Source organism: Bos grunniens, chromosome 13 (genome assembly GCF_055505025.1).
Source record: "Bos grunniens cultivar Pamir isolate PY7600 chromosome 13, Bosgru_T2T1.0, whole genome shotgun sequence".
NCBI lineage: Eukaryota > Metazoa > Chordata > Mammalia > Artiodactyla > Bovidae > Bos > Bos grunniens.
Genome location: NC_141177.1, coordinates 74,952,834 through 74,969,355, shown reverse-complemented (window position 1 = coordinate 74,969,355; position 16,522 = coordinate 74,952,834). Strand labels below are relative to the sequence as shown.

Genomic DNA, 16,522 nt, shown 5'->3' with positions numbered 1-16,522 from the left:
TCACACGCTAGTAAAGTAATGCTCAAAATTCTCCAAGCCAGGCTTCAGCAATACGTGAACCATGAACTTCCAGATGTTCAAGTTTTAGAAAAGGCAGAGGAACCAGAGATCAAATTGCCAACATGCACTGGGTCATCGAAAAAGCAACAGAGTTCCAGAAAAACATCTATTTCTGCTTTATAGACTATGCCAAAGCCTTTGACTGTGTGGATCACAGTAAACTGTGGAAAATTCTGAAAGAGATGGGAATCCCAGACCACCTGATCTGCCTCTTGAGAAACCTATATGCAAGTCAGGAAGCAACAGTTAGAACTGGACATGGAACAAAAGACTGGTTCCAAATAGGAAAAGGAGTACATCAAGGCTGTATACTGTCACCCTGCTTATTTAACTTATATGCAGAGTACATCATGAGAAACGCTGGGCTGGAAGAAGCACAAGCTGGAATCAAGATTGCCAGGAGAAATATCAATAACTTCAGATATGCAGATGACACCACCCTTATGGCAGAAAGTGAAGAGGAACTCAAAAGCCTCTTGATGAAAGTGAAAAAGGGGGGAGTGAAAAAGTTGGCTTAAAGCTCAACATTCAGAAAACGAAGATCATGGCATCTGGTCCCATCACTTCATGGAAAATAGATGGGGAAATAGTGGAAACAGTGTCAGAATTTATTTTTGGGGGCTCCAAAATCACTGCAGATGGTAACTGCAGCCATGAACTTAAAAGACGCTTACTCCTTGGAAGGAAAGTTATGACCAACCTAGACAGCATATTCAAAAGCAGAGACATTACTTTGCCAACAAAGGTCCATCTAGTCAAGGCTATGGTTTTTCCTGTGGTCATGTATGGATGTGAGAGTTGGACTGTGAAGAAAGCTGAGCGCCGAAGAACTGATGCTTTTGAACTGTGGTATTGGAGAAGACTCTTGAGAGTTCCTTGGACTACAAGGAGATCCAACCAGTCCATTCTAAAGGAGATCAGTCCTGGGTATTCTTTGGAAGGAATGATGCTGGGGCTGAAACTCCAGTACTTTGGCCCCCTCATGGGAAGAGTTGACTCATTGGAAAAGACTCTGATGCTGGGAGGGATTGAGGGCAGGAGGAGAAGGGACGACAGAGGATGAGATGGCTGGATGGCATCACCGACTTGATGGACGTGAGTTTGAGTGAAGTCCAGGAGTTAGTGATGGACAGGGAGGCCTGGTGTGCTGTGATTCATGGGGTCGCAAAGAGTCGGACACGACTGAGCGACTGAACTGAACTGAACTGAAGGTAGATACTGATGTTTCATTTTGCAGGTGAGGTAGCTGAGTCTCAAAGAATTTACAAATTAAAAGCTGCCCACAGGGAACATGGCTAAGTCAGTGGCAGAATCAGGACTGGAATCTTTCCCTCGGACTCTGTGCTCCAGGGGTTTCCCATCAGCACACTGCCTCTTGCGTGCAATATCATGTCATCACTTGCTGGCATGGCTACATGTTTGGGCTACTGTTTTTATACCTATGGTTTGCTTTGCATGATTGTCATTAGGCATCCTAAGCGATGGCCAAGCACCTACTGGGTGCCTGTCTGTCCTGTTGCTGCTGATTGACAGCAGGAGGACCCCACGGCCCTCTTGGTAGGGCAGTACTGCTCACAGCCCTGAGGGAATTAACATGCCAGTCCTCATCCTGCTGCACTTTCTCATGATTAATTCAATCTAACTCCGCTTATTCCTTCATGCTGTGACCCCCCTCGGCATTTACATGCTAAGCTTGTGCTGTGTTCATTTGTTCTGATTGAAATATGGCTTTGTAATTGCTTCTAAACAACTTCATTTCTGCATCTATTGTAGGCAGAGTGCTAAATCTGGCAGTTCGAGCAGTTGCTAGACAATGTGTATAGGCTCTGAGCAATACCTGGGAGCCAGGCGTGGGGTAGGGATATTGCATCCTACCTACCCACGCAATGATCTGTGTGAGCACACTTGGGTGCAGATCACGGCTATTTCTTGAACATCTTCCCCAGCAGGTCTTCTCTTGCCTCTTTAATTCAATATCTAACCTCCCTGCTCCCCACGAGACACAAGTTTCCATGCTTCCCACAATGAGGTAACTTCATGATACCTGACTGTGTAAGTAGATTTCCCTACGGTCTGTGAGAAAACAGTGGAAGTTGGTGAGATTCAGGCCACAGCACGATGGGTTCCCTCGCCACTTTAGTCAATAGTTCCTGGTGCTTTCATTCCAAGAAGAGTCAGTCTTATTCCAAATTCTAGAGTCTAACAAACACAGACACAGCAAGATTACGCCATGATGGCTTAGGATTCTTGTCTCTTGGCTGCTACCCAAATTCAAACATTATCTCGTCCCCCGGATTTTACTTCTGGCCTAGTTAAGAAAATGCTCCAGTCTAATTGTCTGCCTCTATTGTGTCGACTCTTCTGGGAGATAATGGTGGCTGATGGGGTTCCGCTGCCTCCCTTTTGGCTAACTTTGCATAATACTCATTACATTATCTCTGTCTTTTCCCATTAAGGACTACAGAATCATGGGCAATTGATTAAGCTCGAGACTCCACAAGAGCATCTTTTGCAATGAAGCTCTTTCAGAAGTAGCATTAAAAGACAGATTCTTAAGACACAGAGCAAAATAAATGAGACTGCAGACCCCATGTTCTACAGAAGAAATACTCTGCTATGACTATGACTTTAGCTATTCATCACGCAGAATAATAATCGCAGAAGTTCTAACATTGGAAAAGAAAATGAACAGAAAGGATAGCTTCTTGTAGTGATTTTTATAATGTCCCCTAGAATGTGCCTCTAGACAAGAATGAATGCAAAAAAGAAAATTTTAGAAAGGTAAGCATCCCATGTTTCTGGCTAAAGAAAATAGGACAGACTCTTCTGAAAGAAGAGTGTCTAATGCATTCACTTATCACTGACTAATAAAATGGCACAGACAAGCTGCCTGAGAAGCCTGTCACCCTGCAACCAAGCCCTGACTCCTGTATATTCTGTTCTGTACATCTAGGTAGAGCATGGTCTCAAATTCCAGACTGGGGATAGCTGCAAAGGGATTGTCATTTATGAGGGGAAGAGATAATTTTCCCTGTGGCAACAAAAAGGGGAGGGGGGGGGGTGGAATATCCAGCTGCATCTCCTAAACTGTCCATTGAAAAGGAAGATTTTTTTACTGGAATTAAGCTGTACCTACTTTATTAGTATGACAGGACAGGTCCCGGGGCCATTTGGCTGTATCAAAATGACAGGCACACTGACCCTGTTGTACTCTGTGTGTTGGTAGACAGTCAGAGATTAATGGCTTTAAAGTTTTCCATCTGCTCCCATCCTTCCAGATTTGCTAGTTATGATGACAGTTGTGTTCGTTCCTGATTTAGGTCTTAGATTGGCACGCCAGCATCGCAGTGTTATGTTTTGGCTTGTTTATATATATAATACTAAAGAGATCATCTTACTTCAGACTTTATTTGGTCCTTCTTGCCTTTATAAACGGAGAAGGCAATGGCACCCCACTCCGGTACTCTTGTCTGGAAGATCCCATGGACGGAGGAGCCTGGCGGGCTCCAGTCCATGGGGTTGCTAAGAGTCGGGCACAACTGAGCCACTTCACTTTCACGCATTGGAGAAGGAAATGGCAACCCACTCCAGTGTTCTTGCCTGGAGAATCCCAGGGACGGGGGAGCCTGGTGGGCTGCCATCTATGGGGTTGCACGACTGAAGCAACTTAGCAGCAGCGCGGCAGCAGCAGCCTCCTTTATAAAGGTAGATGGCTAAGGAGATGCATACAATGCTTATCATCAAACCTCCTTTTTTCCTTTCCCAGTATCCTCTAAAAGCATTTGAATGTAAACAAGAAGGGTTATTTCCTTATTAACATACAATGTTGTTTCTTTATCAGCCATTGTGTTTAGATCTGTAAGATGTTAACCCATTTAAGCTTCTCAATAATCACAAAAGCTATTCACAGTGATCCTGTGAATACTCATCCTACTGATGAGAAGATAGAGGTTTTTGGAAATTAATCTGGTATAAGGTTACATAGCTGGGATTTAAATCCAGTCCTCCCTGATTTTAATGGCTTTGCTTCCATTCTCTGTGAGGCTGTCTTCATACAGTGAAATCTGCCTCTTAGCAACCCTGTTGAAAAGGACATAGAAAAGTGGGAAATCTATTTTACCCAGAAATGAATAACATTAGCAGAGGACAGAGGCAGAGGCTGATAGTCCACGTGGTGTCATCCGTGCACGGGTTCCTGGCCCACCGCCGTCACAGCTTTGTCAAACTGTTACTGTTTGTGACTGAGCTTTAGACCCTGATCAATTGGGGGACGGAAGGAGGGTGTCACTCTTCATTCTAGACTCCACTAGCCTTGGAGTGATGAGCCAGGCTTTCAAGCACAAGCCACTGCTCTTCATTTTCTTTACCGAAAAGCCAGAGTTTGAATCCAGCTCATTCCTATTCTTGACCTTGAGGAAGTCACTTTAATTATACCCAGCTTCTGGCAGATGAAAACTAAATAAAATGCATGCCAAACACCTAACCTAAAGTGACAAACAAACATTGAACACATATTAAATTTCAAAGATTCTTCTGTGATCTCTTTATTCTTTTATTCTCAAGAGTGAAAATAAACATCACTCCTTCTCTGACCTTTTTCTCCCGTACCCAAGTTGTCCAGTTACTTCGGGAGCTCACTGTATTTCCTATTTTTTATACATTTGAAAAACTCTGAGATAGCAGTTTATCTTACAGTTGGAGTAAAGGGGAACAGGCCAGCCGCCCAGCAGGGCATCGCCTGTGGACGGGAGCATTGGATCATGTGTTCAAGGTATGGGTTGCCCCGTTCCTCTCATCGTCCACACAGGTGAGCTGTTTGCTTTGGCATCACTACCTATGGTTGGATTTTAACTTAAATTGGGATCACTATCACTAAATATATCCTATGCAACATTAAAACAACAAAACATGTATTGTGCATATAGAAAGTGAATTGTCTGACACCTCACAGTGCAGTTAAAGGCAACAGACGTGGTAGATTGTTGGAATAGATCAAAGGCTTGCAAAGCTTGAAGGGTTGATGTATCTTAAAGAACCAGTAGTCAGGCACTCTGGATTCTGGTGAGATGCAGCACCATGGGTGTTAACATTTTATTTAGGTTCCAAGATTTTCGCCAAACGGATAAACCCATAGTGCAAGAGAAAAAAAAAAAAAAAATAGTGAACTTTTTATGTTCTTGCCAGATAATTCTTTTTTCTGGCTTTAAAATTGTATACCTTCCTGTTTTTAGCACATTTCCTATTTTTGTTAAGTAACTTTGCCGCTTTCCTTTGCTGAGATTTTTGTAATCCCTATTTTGAGGTATATAGGGTATGAGGAATCACCCCCCACAAACTTGTCTTTTCTGCTTCTTTGTCTTGCTGCTCACCTTGCCTGTGAGAAGCAGGAGGATCCTCTAAGATGGAAATATCAAACTGTAGTGTAAAAGGACAATAATATCTGAATTTAAGTGAAACGTTCCCAAAAGAAACTCTTTTAAGCCAGAAATGACTGAAAACAAATTTAGTTAATTAAGTGGAATAAAACAGGTAGGCAGGGTTCTGGGCGGACCGTGGGACAAAGAGTAAAGCTGGCATTGGCTGTGTGCAGAGGGCAGGCAGCCTCCCTGGTGCCCAGCTCTGCCTGCTGCTATCTGTGGCCCATGAGGTCAGCTCCTAGTTCCTTTTTCTTCTTTTGAGAATGGACTTGTGGACACAGCAGGGGAAGGAGAGGGCAGGACAAATTGAGAAAGCAGCATTGACATATATGCACTCTCTATGTAAAATATTAATATATAGCTGGCGGGAAGCTGCTATATGACACAGGGAGCCTGGCCTGGAGCTCTGTGATGAGCTAGAGGGGTGGGACGGGGGTGGGGGGCAAAAGAGGGGGATATATCTAATTAGAACTGAGGCACATTGTTATTTGGCAGAGACCAGCATAGCGCTGTGGAGAAGGCAATGGCAACCCACTCCAGTATTCTTGCCTGGAGAATCCTGTGGACAGAGGAGCCTGGTGGGCTTCTGTTCATAGCATCGCACAGAGTCGGATGCGACTGAAGCGACTTAGCATGCATGCATTGGAGAAGGAAATGGCAACCCACTCCAGTGTTCTTGCCTGGAGAATCCCAGGGATGGGGGAGCCTGGTGGGCTGCCGTCTATGGGGTCACACAGGGTCGGACACGACTGAAGCGACTTAGCAGAAGCACAGCTCTGTAAAGCAATTATCCTCTGATAAAAATAAATAAATACATTTCATGTCTTATTTTTATTTGTTTTTGGCTGTGCTGGGTCTTCACTGCTGCACGCAGGCTTTCTCTAGTTGTTGTGAGCAGGGGATACTCCTTGCAGCAGCTTCCCTTGGGAGCACAGGCTTTAGGCCCTTGGGCGTCAGCTGTTGTGGTGCACAGGCCCAGTAGCTGCGGTTCCTGGGCTGCAGAGCGCAGGCTCAGTAGTTGTGGCACACGAGCTCAATTGCTCCATGGCATGTGGAATCTTCCTGGGCCAGGGATCCAACCCATGTCCCCTGCACTGGCAGGCAATTCTCATCCCCTGTACCACCAGGAAAGTTCCAGCTCCCCATGCTTGATAGCAAAGTAAGAATTGAAGGAGGACCTCTGTGTGGTTGGGCCGACACCTACTCTTGGACTTCTGCTGAGAAATTCATCACTATTAATCTTGCCTTAAGCAGACCCCTTGCTCTGAAAGCCTCCCCAGGGGGTGACTGCACTGTCTGCCTGCCACACCCCAGCTGCTGCTGCTGCTAAGTCACTTCAGTCATGTCTGACTCTGTGCAACCCCATAGACGGCAGCCCACCAGGCTCCCCAGCTGCTGGTTGGCTTTATTCTCTGCCTGTGCATCACTTGGTTCTGGTTTTGATTCCATGCCAGACAGGATCATCTCTGTTACCCCTATACAATCTTCTCTTCTGGCTTTCGTGCTAGTAAAACTCCTCTTCCAGTTCTAGCTAGAAGTGATAGGCTACATGGTTTTCTGGGCTGTGTCATCAAAGATCTTGAAATTACTTTGCCTTCAATCATTGTCAGTCCTTTACTTTTATGGAGTTTCTCCTGTTACAGATGGCTACTGGAGTGCTGTACCCATATGGGCTTCAATTTCCTGAGTCCACTTCTCCCTGAAGGCTGATCCTTCCCTTCTCCCAGGCTGGGCATTTTCAGATCTCCAGCACAAAGTCTTAGTCCATCTCTGGAGGTATGCTAGAATGACGACTTCTCCGGGGATACTTCTGGGTCTGACTCTAATGTGCCATTCACTGCATCTCAAGATTCTTTTCCTGTTTTGCAGGAAAATTCCTGCTAGGCTGTTTTTCATTCTGGATTATCAGGCTTTGTGGTTCTTCTCTTGTCATTTTTCTCCTAGCTTTTATCTGTTGTTTCTGCTAGCATACGTTGAGGTTCAGTTGGGCTGATGTGGTGGTGAGAGAAGTGTAATTCAAACACATTCAGCATCAGAACAGACATGATTAGACAGTACAGAAGGATGGAAAAAATAGATTTGGGTTGGAGCTTTGAGAGTGTGGTTTCAGTTTTCCCAGGATAACCAAGGAATAATTTATTGAAATTGCCCTAAGCACAGACGGTTCAGGGACTGGGTCCCATCACAACAATTGGTCTCAAAGCTGATCCAACCATGACTAATAGTTGAAAGACAATAATTACCCTATTTTGCAAAGCAAAAGTAGAAATTCAATTGAACTATTAAATATGAATATACTTAATATATTCATATTTGTTCATCTTCATATATTATACTTAATATACTTTTAATATACTTAATATATTCATAATATGTTCACCCAGGGACAGGTGAACATAACAGTTTTCAGACTGTTTAGGAAATGGAAGGTTATAGATGCCATATATTTATGGCAGGAGAATTCCACCTTATCCATCATCCATTCCACAATGTGTGCCAAGCACTGTGATAACCCTGGGGTTGCAGAGGAAGGAGGCAAGGTATTTGGTCTCTTACTAGGAAGAAGGACTGCTCATTCACCACGGGGTGTCTAAGGAAATGATGGACTTCTGTGCTCTGGTGTTGGGTGTGGGTAGGACAAGTTCAGGAAGGCTTACTGGAGGTGGTGGCTACCCACTGGATATTGATGGATGGAAACAGGGGTTCCGAAACATGGAATATACAACGTGGGCATCACAGGACAGCAGCATTGTTATCCATCAGGACAAAAGAGAGGGTAGGAGTGAAAAATAGACCAGGAAGGACAGGCAGGGGCCAAATCAGCATGGGGCTTTGTCTCAGGATGTTAGGAGATTGAGATGATTTCTCTGATGTCTCTAGACAGCCATCAACAATCTCAAGCAGAGGCATGGCTTGAACAGTTTAGAGGTTTGAGGCAGAGGTCAGGAGTCTAGTACAAGGTTGATGTGATGATCTAGACAGGGAATGATGACGGGCTGCATTAAACCAGTCCTCCTGGGGAGGAAAGGAGACATGGTGACTGCACGGAGGTACGGTGTAAGGAAGGGCAGAGCGCGTAGGGTGAGACCTCCCTTTGTGGCCTGGACACCTGCTGTGTTGAGTACCATTTGCTGAGTTTACTGAGGAATCAGAAAGCGTGGGATGGAAGAGAACGAGTTCTTCTCTCGGTGTGTTTGTGTTCATGCTCAGGGTACGGGGGCACCGAAGAAGAGATGACAACTGTGTATCTGGAGCCTAAGAGAGAACCACCCAGGCTAGATATTTAGATCATTGGAGTAAGATGGAATGGCCAGGGAAATATCTTGTCACTTAACTTTAATGGCACCCACCTCAGAGCATCGTGGGACGAAACGGGATAATTGGTAGGTTAAATACAAAGAAGACCCTTGTGTCATGCACAGTGGCTGTTAGTGATCACGAATATTGTTAATTTGTTAAAGATCAGGGAAGGACTTAGGCTAGTCATAGGATTTATTTCTGGATTTAGAGGGTCATATCTAGAGACATTCCCAGAGACTCTGGATGGAGTCCCACCTTTTATGAAGAGTCCCAGGCATCATCACCACCACAGACGCAACCAAAGTTCTTAAAGGCTCCTCACTGCCTTTGATAACATCACTGCCAGTTTGAGGACATTTTTGAAGCGAGGCCAAACTGACAAGTTGAGGCAGCACTACTAGGAGTAGGAACAATACCTGAACATGTGTTTTGAAACAGCAAATAGGCTTCAGAGTTCTGGGAGCATATGGCTGAGGCTTGTGATGGCTGCCATCACTTTGATGGGCATCAGTAGAGAAGATGCCATGGACTCTTCTAGTGATGGCTGATGGCATGGCTGATGGTACGGAAGACATGGCGCAGAGCTGGGGACATTCTAGGTCACAAGCCATCCATGAGGATACCTTGGCATGTTGTGTTCGTGCTGTTCAAGGAGGACGTTGGTTGAACTTTTAGACTGCTTTCAATTCATGTTGTTCCATTTCAAGGTAGAACTTTTTAACACGTTGTTTGTTCTCATTGACTCACATTCTTCTGTTCAGTAGAAGTCTCTTCACTGTTTCAAATTATTTTTCCCACTCATTTGGGACAACCTCAGCATTAGATCTTGGCCTCAAATGAATTAAGATGCCTAACTTCAGACTTGCTATTGGTGCTACTGGATGTGGGTGGCTTTTTAGAGGCTGAATGACCTCAATAAGTCTCTGAATCCCCTGATTCTTCTAGACAACCTTGCCCAGGCTTTGCAGATTGCCACAATTCACTTTTTATTCTTGCTATATATATTAAAAGCTACTTATTTAAAAATACAGAAACTTCCTCTAAGCTAATTTGAGAATGGGTCATTGCAGAAATCTGTAAAATGGTTGCACAATTAATTCCCTTCCAGATACAGCACTGAAACTGGAAACATTGAAAATTGGAAGAGAATAATTCGTGTCTGGAGGTTTTAAAATGCTTTCATGTTCCTAATATTTTTAGTATTTGACTCAAAAGTTGTTTTTTTGACCCAATGCTATGCATTCACACAACCCCACTACAAATTGCTTCTGCCCTCTAAAGGGACAGATGGCCTTCTGGTTACTTCAGGGAAAGGAGAGAATGGGAAAGTATTACCAAGGGAATTCACACCCCGTCCCCAAAAGACCCTGATGCTGGGAAAGGTTGAGGGCAAGAGGAGTAGGAGAAACAGAGGATGAGATGGTTAGATAGCATCATCGACTCAGTGGGTGTGAATTTGAGGCAAACTCCTGGAGATGGCGAAAGCCTGGTGTGCTGTATTTTGTGGGGTTGTAAAGAGTCAGACACGACTTAGCATCTGAACAGCACCAAGCCACTCAGATTATACTTTTAATGGCTATGAGGATGGTTTAGGCTCTTCAAAATCTATACGGATACTGTAGGTTTTAATTACGTTTTGTATATAGTTCCCCAGGGCTTCCCTCATAGTTCAGTTGGTAAAGAATCCACCTGCAATGCAGGAGACCTCGGTTTGATTCCTGGGTTGGGAAGATCCCCTGGAGAAAGGGATAGGCTACCCACTCCAGAATTCTTGGGCTTCCCTTGTGGCTTAACTAGTAAAGAATCTTCTTGCAATGCCAGAGACCCGGGTTCAATCCCTGGGTTGGGAAGATCCCCTGGAGAAGGGAAAGGCTACCCACTCTGGTATTCTGGCCTAGAGAATTCCATGGACTGTATAGTCCATGGGATCACAAAAAGTCGGACACGACTGAGCGACTTTCACTTTCACTTTTCATACAGTTCCCCAAGACCTTCATGCCATTTTAAAATAGATTTGTTCAAAACAGGCTAAAAATAGGTTTGGATTTGGGAAGTAAAATTAGACATGCAGTAATTGTGCTTGAGTCTCTGCAGTTGAGAAGGGCTGAGTGTGTGGCTTTGGCTCTTTTTTTTTTTGGTTCCCCAGAGGAGACCAGACAAAGATTCAAGTGCAAGTAGTTTTCTTGGGCAGTGAAAGAAAGGGAGGGAGAAGTGGGCAGGGAGGGAAGGCAGGTAGCAAGCCACCTACAGCCACAGGAAATTGACACCTCAGAGCCAGCCCATCAGAGGGACATCTGAGGGACAAGGGGTTTGGGGTATTGATACACCACTCCCACTGGTTATTGGTCGAGGTCTGATTGTGGGGGCACTTACTCGCCTACACTCTGTCTGTGGCACAGTGGCCTCCAGCATCAAGCAGGAGCCCTCGGACGATGCAGTAGGTCCTGGGAGTCTTGATTCAGATAGGTGTACACTTAAATGAAAAATCAAGGTGATGTAGAGGAGATGGCACTGCTATCTGCATTGAATGGAGCAGCCGTTTCGTTATGAAAATTCATATAAACATGCTCTTTGGTGCTTTGAGTTTGGATGATGATGAAAGTCACTCAGTCGTGTCCAACTCTTTGTGACCCCATGGACTATATAGTCCACGGGATTCTCCAGGCCAGAATACCAGAGTGGGTAGCCTTTCCCTTCTCCGGGGGATCTTCCCAACCCAGGGATCGAACCCAGGTCTCCCACATTGCAGGTGGATTCTTTACCGGATAGTGGTGCACAATCTCATGAAATAATTCAAAATTGAGTGTTGTCCTCATTGAAGTTTTCTCCAAATAAGTATGAGGAGAGCAGTCTCTTAAATGTGGAATTTTTGTTTTTTCATAAAATAGTGATATCAGTTTGTTAATTTGGGAGCAATGTGCCATTTCAATTTGTGTCAAATTCTGGTAGAGAAGAAATCATACGGGCCCCAAGTAATCCAACGACCAGTGAGTGAAAATGTTAGTGAACTCTAGGGTGTATGTGTGACTGTGTTTTCATAAAACTTTCACCTGTGTGGAAGCAAAATGGTTCTTAATTATTTTGAAATAGAGTGAAATCTAATGTTAACTCTATACAAAATCCAGGTTGCCATCACTAAAATGAAAGACGTATGTTGTTTTAATAAAACGTACCCACCCCGTGTCCCTACCATCTTTTATCACTATATCGAGTGATACAGTGTCTTCTATACGTTCATCAAGCATTTGGTGTTTGCTAAATGAGCATATTAATGGACTGAATTTTTTTCAGGATGGGAGGAGAAGATATACCTTTTCAGAGGACCAATCCATTGTTAGTGAGAAGGGAAGGAATGACTGCTTGAGACTTGTAAAGTAGAGAGGGCGTGAGGAACTGGGAGCCGCAAGTTTGCTTTCAAATATACAGATGCTCTTCTATGAGCTAGACCATGCGATAGAACCCAATACACATACTTAGAGAAGATAAGGGCTTGACTAGTAAAATCTCAACCTCAGAAATCTTGCTTAGCTTCTGTTAGTCAGTGACCTATCATCAATCTATCTAACTACTTCTAGATAATTTTACAGGGAGAGACATACACTCCTGGTACCTGGTATTCTGCAGCACCATGTGGCACTGGCATCAAAATTTGTAAATTCCTGGATTTAATGAAAATCTATTATTACTATCATTTTTTGTGGTGAACAAAGGTCTGCTGTATATACGTACTGTTTATGGACTGTATATGGCAAGCTCTGGCCTGTAGGGCCTGAACAGGCTCACTACCTGTGTTTATAAGTAAACTCTGATTGGAATACAGCTGTGCCTATTCCCACATGTCTTTCCTACACTGCTTCCCGCCACCTCAAATCATAAACAGTGGCAGAGTTGAGTTGAAGGCAGTACAGACCAAATGCCCCTGAACCTGAAATATCTTCTATTTGACCCTTTACAGGAAAAGTTTGCCAATCTCTGGAAGAAATATTACATAGTAGATTTTCATCTTAGGTACTGGGTACAACCAGTTAGGTTATTTCCCCCCAAAAATAGCAGAAATATAATATGTAACTTTATAGAGCCTAGGCCCCTACAAGTCACAAATCAGGTATTTCTTACACTCCATTGCCTTACATAGGTTTTAATATTTTATCCTCCTTCCTAAAAGCTTCCTTGGAGTGGTTCTTTCTGTATCTGGCACTTTGTGGTTTTCATCTCTTGTGGGTTTTTTTGGCCCCCTCTTTAAACTTGGGGTGTCGGATCTGCAGTAGCTGAATCTAAGAAATGGACATTTCCCGCATTAGCCACACTATTTTGCCCAAACCAAAAAGGGGGAAAGAAAGAGGGGAAAATGAATGCACTTTTTAAAAGAAAAGCACTCAAGTGCAGAGAGGACCACAAAATGCCTATTAAATGAGGAAGTTAAGAAGCCGTGTAACTGAGGGAGGCACAAGGGGGGCACCGAATGTGTGGCGAGTGAGGGGCCATGTGTGTGCTCCGTGACGTTCAGACGCCTCCTGCGTACAGGTGTTCAGCTCCAGGGTGTTCCAGAAGAAATGAAGATGGCTACGCAAAGGTCAGTGGCAATGAAAGGAGATGGAAAAGTAATTATTTCTAAAACAGTAAAGGAGACTGAGTTAATTTATCTTGAAAGAGAAAAAAGATAAGAAACGGCTTGGTGGAATGTTTCTACCATTTAAGTTCATTATGGTACAAAAAGTAAAACCCTTGCTGGTCAAGTGAAGCATATATAAGATGGGAAATGGCTTGGCAAGAAATCCTTTGCTTACAAATGACAAAAGAGAGAAACTAGCTAAGGCTGACCCTGGAAAAAAGCTGATCACAGGTTCTCTCTGGGATCAGGGAAGAGAAAATCTTAGGGAAGAGATTTATTGGCCACATTTGGGTCAAACAGCTGCTCTTCGGCCAGTCACCTTGGACCTGTGAATGATGGTCATAATACTGTGCTCCTGTATCAGCCATACAGAAAGTGCAAGAAACACTTAATGGCAAAGGGGAAACTGATGGACAATTCTAAGTGACCAGCGCATTATTTCTTTACCTTCAGTTGGAAAAAAACCCCTGAAAAAGAGCTCAGTCTACAACATGAAGGATTTAGGTTAGAGAGAAATAAGATTATTCTGCCATTAGAGCTTATTACACACTGGAAGATGTTACTGAAAAGAGCAGAATATCTTTTCTTAGAGGTTTATAAAAATAGAAGTGATTTCTCATCAGTTGAAATGCAAAGAGTTTTCAAAATGGATTAGGCACACAAAAATTTTTGTTTGATGTGCAAACTCGTGACAAGGCCCTGCCTTTTTTGCCAGTAAACTCTGTTTGCTTCTAGCCTTTTAGTGCAATCCTGCAAATATTTATTAAATGTCCACTATGTGCAAGAGCTAAAGGGTTTGTATTGTGTGTGTTAGTTGCTAAGTCACATCCAACTTTTTGCGATTCCATGGATTGTAGACCACCAGGCTCCTCTGTCCATGGAATTCTCCAGGCAAGAATACCAGGGTGGGTTGCATTTCCTTCTCCTTGTATTATGTTACTGAGGTTCAGAAATTTACAAATGACTAATAAATGGTTGTTTAAGGCAATTTTCACAAAGGAGGTTCAGAGTCATTGCTGTGGAGTTTTCATAGGAATGAGGCAGAGAGATGGAAAGAGAAAGGGAGGTGGGGAGGAGATGAACAGAGAAACAAAAGAAGGAATGAATTAGCAAATGGTTAGTTGATAGGCTTAGATTTGAATGTTCCTAAAGGGTAGTTAGAATTTTAATAGGTGGAGATGGGTGATAAGGCATTTTAATAGGTGGAGATGGGTGATAAGGGGCTGCAGAATGGCAGCTACAGTGATTTGGATGGTGTTCAGAGAGGCAAGGAGTCATCTTTTTAGATGGAAAATCATAGTACAAGCAGAGAAGAGCTAATAGAAAAGATCAGAGAAGAAATGCTGCAGATCAGCCTCAAATGCCAAGTTTAAAGTTTTGCTTTAGGGAGATTGGATTGACAGCACTGTGAGACATATGATGCCAAGAAGAAGGCACATGTGGACAGGTGAGTTTGAAGGTCATTGCAGAGGCGTATGAGAAATCCCAAGTAGCTGAACCAGATGATGGTAGCAGCTGTGGACAGAAGGATATATGTGGGAGGGAGACAGCTACTGCTAAGTCACTTCAGTCGTGTCCGACTCTGTGTGACCCCATAGACGGTAGCCACCAGGCTCTCTTGTCCCTGGGATTCTCCAGGCAAGAACACTGGAGTGGGTTGCCATTTCCTTCTCCAATGCATGCAAGTGAAAAGTGAAAGTGAAGTTGCTCAGTCGTGTCCGACTCTTAGCGACCCCATGGACTGCAGCCTACCAGGCTCCTCTGTCCATGGGGTTTTCCAGGCAAGAGTACTGGAGTGGGGTGCCATTGCCTTCTCCAGGGAGGGAGACAGCAGGGACAGAACCACAGGGATGACTGGTTAGTGGGATTTGCATATTCTGTACTTTCAGTGTTCCAAGCGTTTATCAGAAAATGGCGTTCATCAATTTCCTGGTTCCTTAAGATAGTGGACCTTTGTATACATATTCATTTAAGCAACATGTTAACCAAATAAGTAAATAATATGTAGGTTAACTTTTATCCCCATTTTGCATACAAGCACGCTGAAATTTAGGGTTTTCATGGTGGCACAGCTGGTAAAGAATCTGCCTGCAATGCAGGAGACCTGGGTTTGATCCCAAGGTTGGGAAGATCCCCTGGAGAAGGGAACAGCTACCCACTCCACTATTCTGGACTGGAGAATTCCATGGACTGTATAGTCCATGGGGTCGCAGAATTGGACATGACTGAAGGATTTTCACTTTGTTCACACTGAGATTTAGAGCAGCTGAGTAGCCTGAGGCCACCCAGCTAGTAGTCTACTGAGTGGGACTTGGACTCCAGGATGCCTGGCTGCAAGACCCATGTTCTTGATCAGAGCACCTTGTCTCTATCAGAGTGTGGAGGGCAAAGAGCAACACTGAGAAAGCAAGGAGATTTCAACCTTGTGGATTGAGAGGTGTTCCTACCATACACTGTGGTATAATAACTGCTCAAGATATAGGAATTGAAAATAACAATGATTTTATTATAACTCACAATTTTGTTGGGCAGGAGCTGGGACAGGCTTGGCTGGGCGACAGGCTTGGCTGGGCAACAGGCTTGGCTGGGCAAGTCTTCTGTTACAGACAGAGGGCATAGAGTGGTATGAGGCTGGCAGATGCGCTGGTCTAGAAGGAGCAGGGTAGCTTCACTCACGTGCATGGCACCTGAGAGGAATGCCTGGGAATCTGGTTCAGCTGGACTTTCCACCAGGGCCTGACACGTGGCATTTCCAGCAAAGGCATCTCGAGCACTCAATGAGTTACATTTGCCTTTCTGGGGACTTTATATAATGGAATCGTATACTATAGGCTCTTGAGTCTGGCTTCTTTGGCTAAACATTATGTCTGTGAGGTTCATCCACACCATGATGGGCAGTCAGTTCATTCTTTTTCATTGCAGCATAGTATCACCCTGTGTGACTCTTCCACAGTTTAGCTGCCCATTCTCCTGCTGATGGATATTTGGGTAATTTCTGGTTTGAGCTAGAATGAATAATACCATTATGAATATTCTGGAACATGTGTTTGTGTGAATATGTTCCTATTTCTGTTGAGTTCATTCCTTCCAATATAATTGCTGGATTATAGCCAGTGTTTATGTCGGCATTAAC

At 43.9% G+C, this 16,522-nt stretch overlaps 1 protein-coding gene across 4 annotated transcripts in view; it reads left to right on the top strand.

Moving 5' to 3' along the window:
• Window positions 1-16,522, top strand: part of MACROD2 (mono-ADP ribosylhydrolase 2) — a 2,315,241-nt gene that overhangs the window by 1,817,491 nt on the left and 481,228 nt on the right. The gene's annotated exons all lie outside the window — the stretch shown is intronic.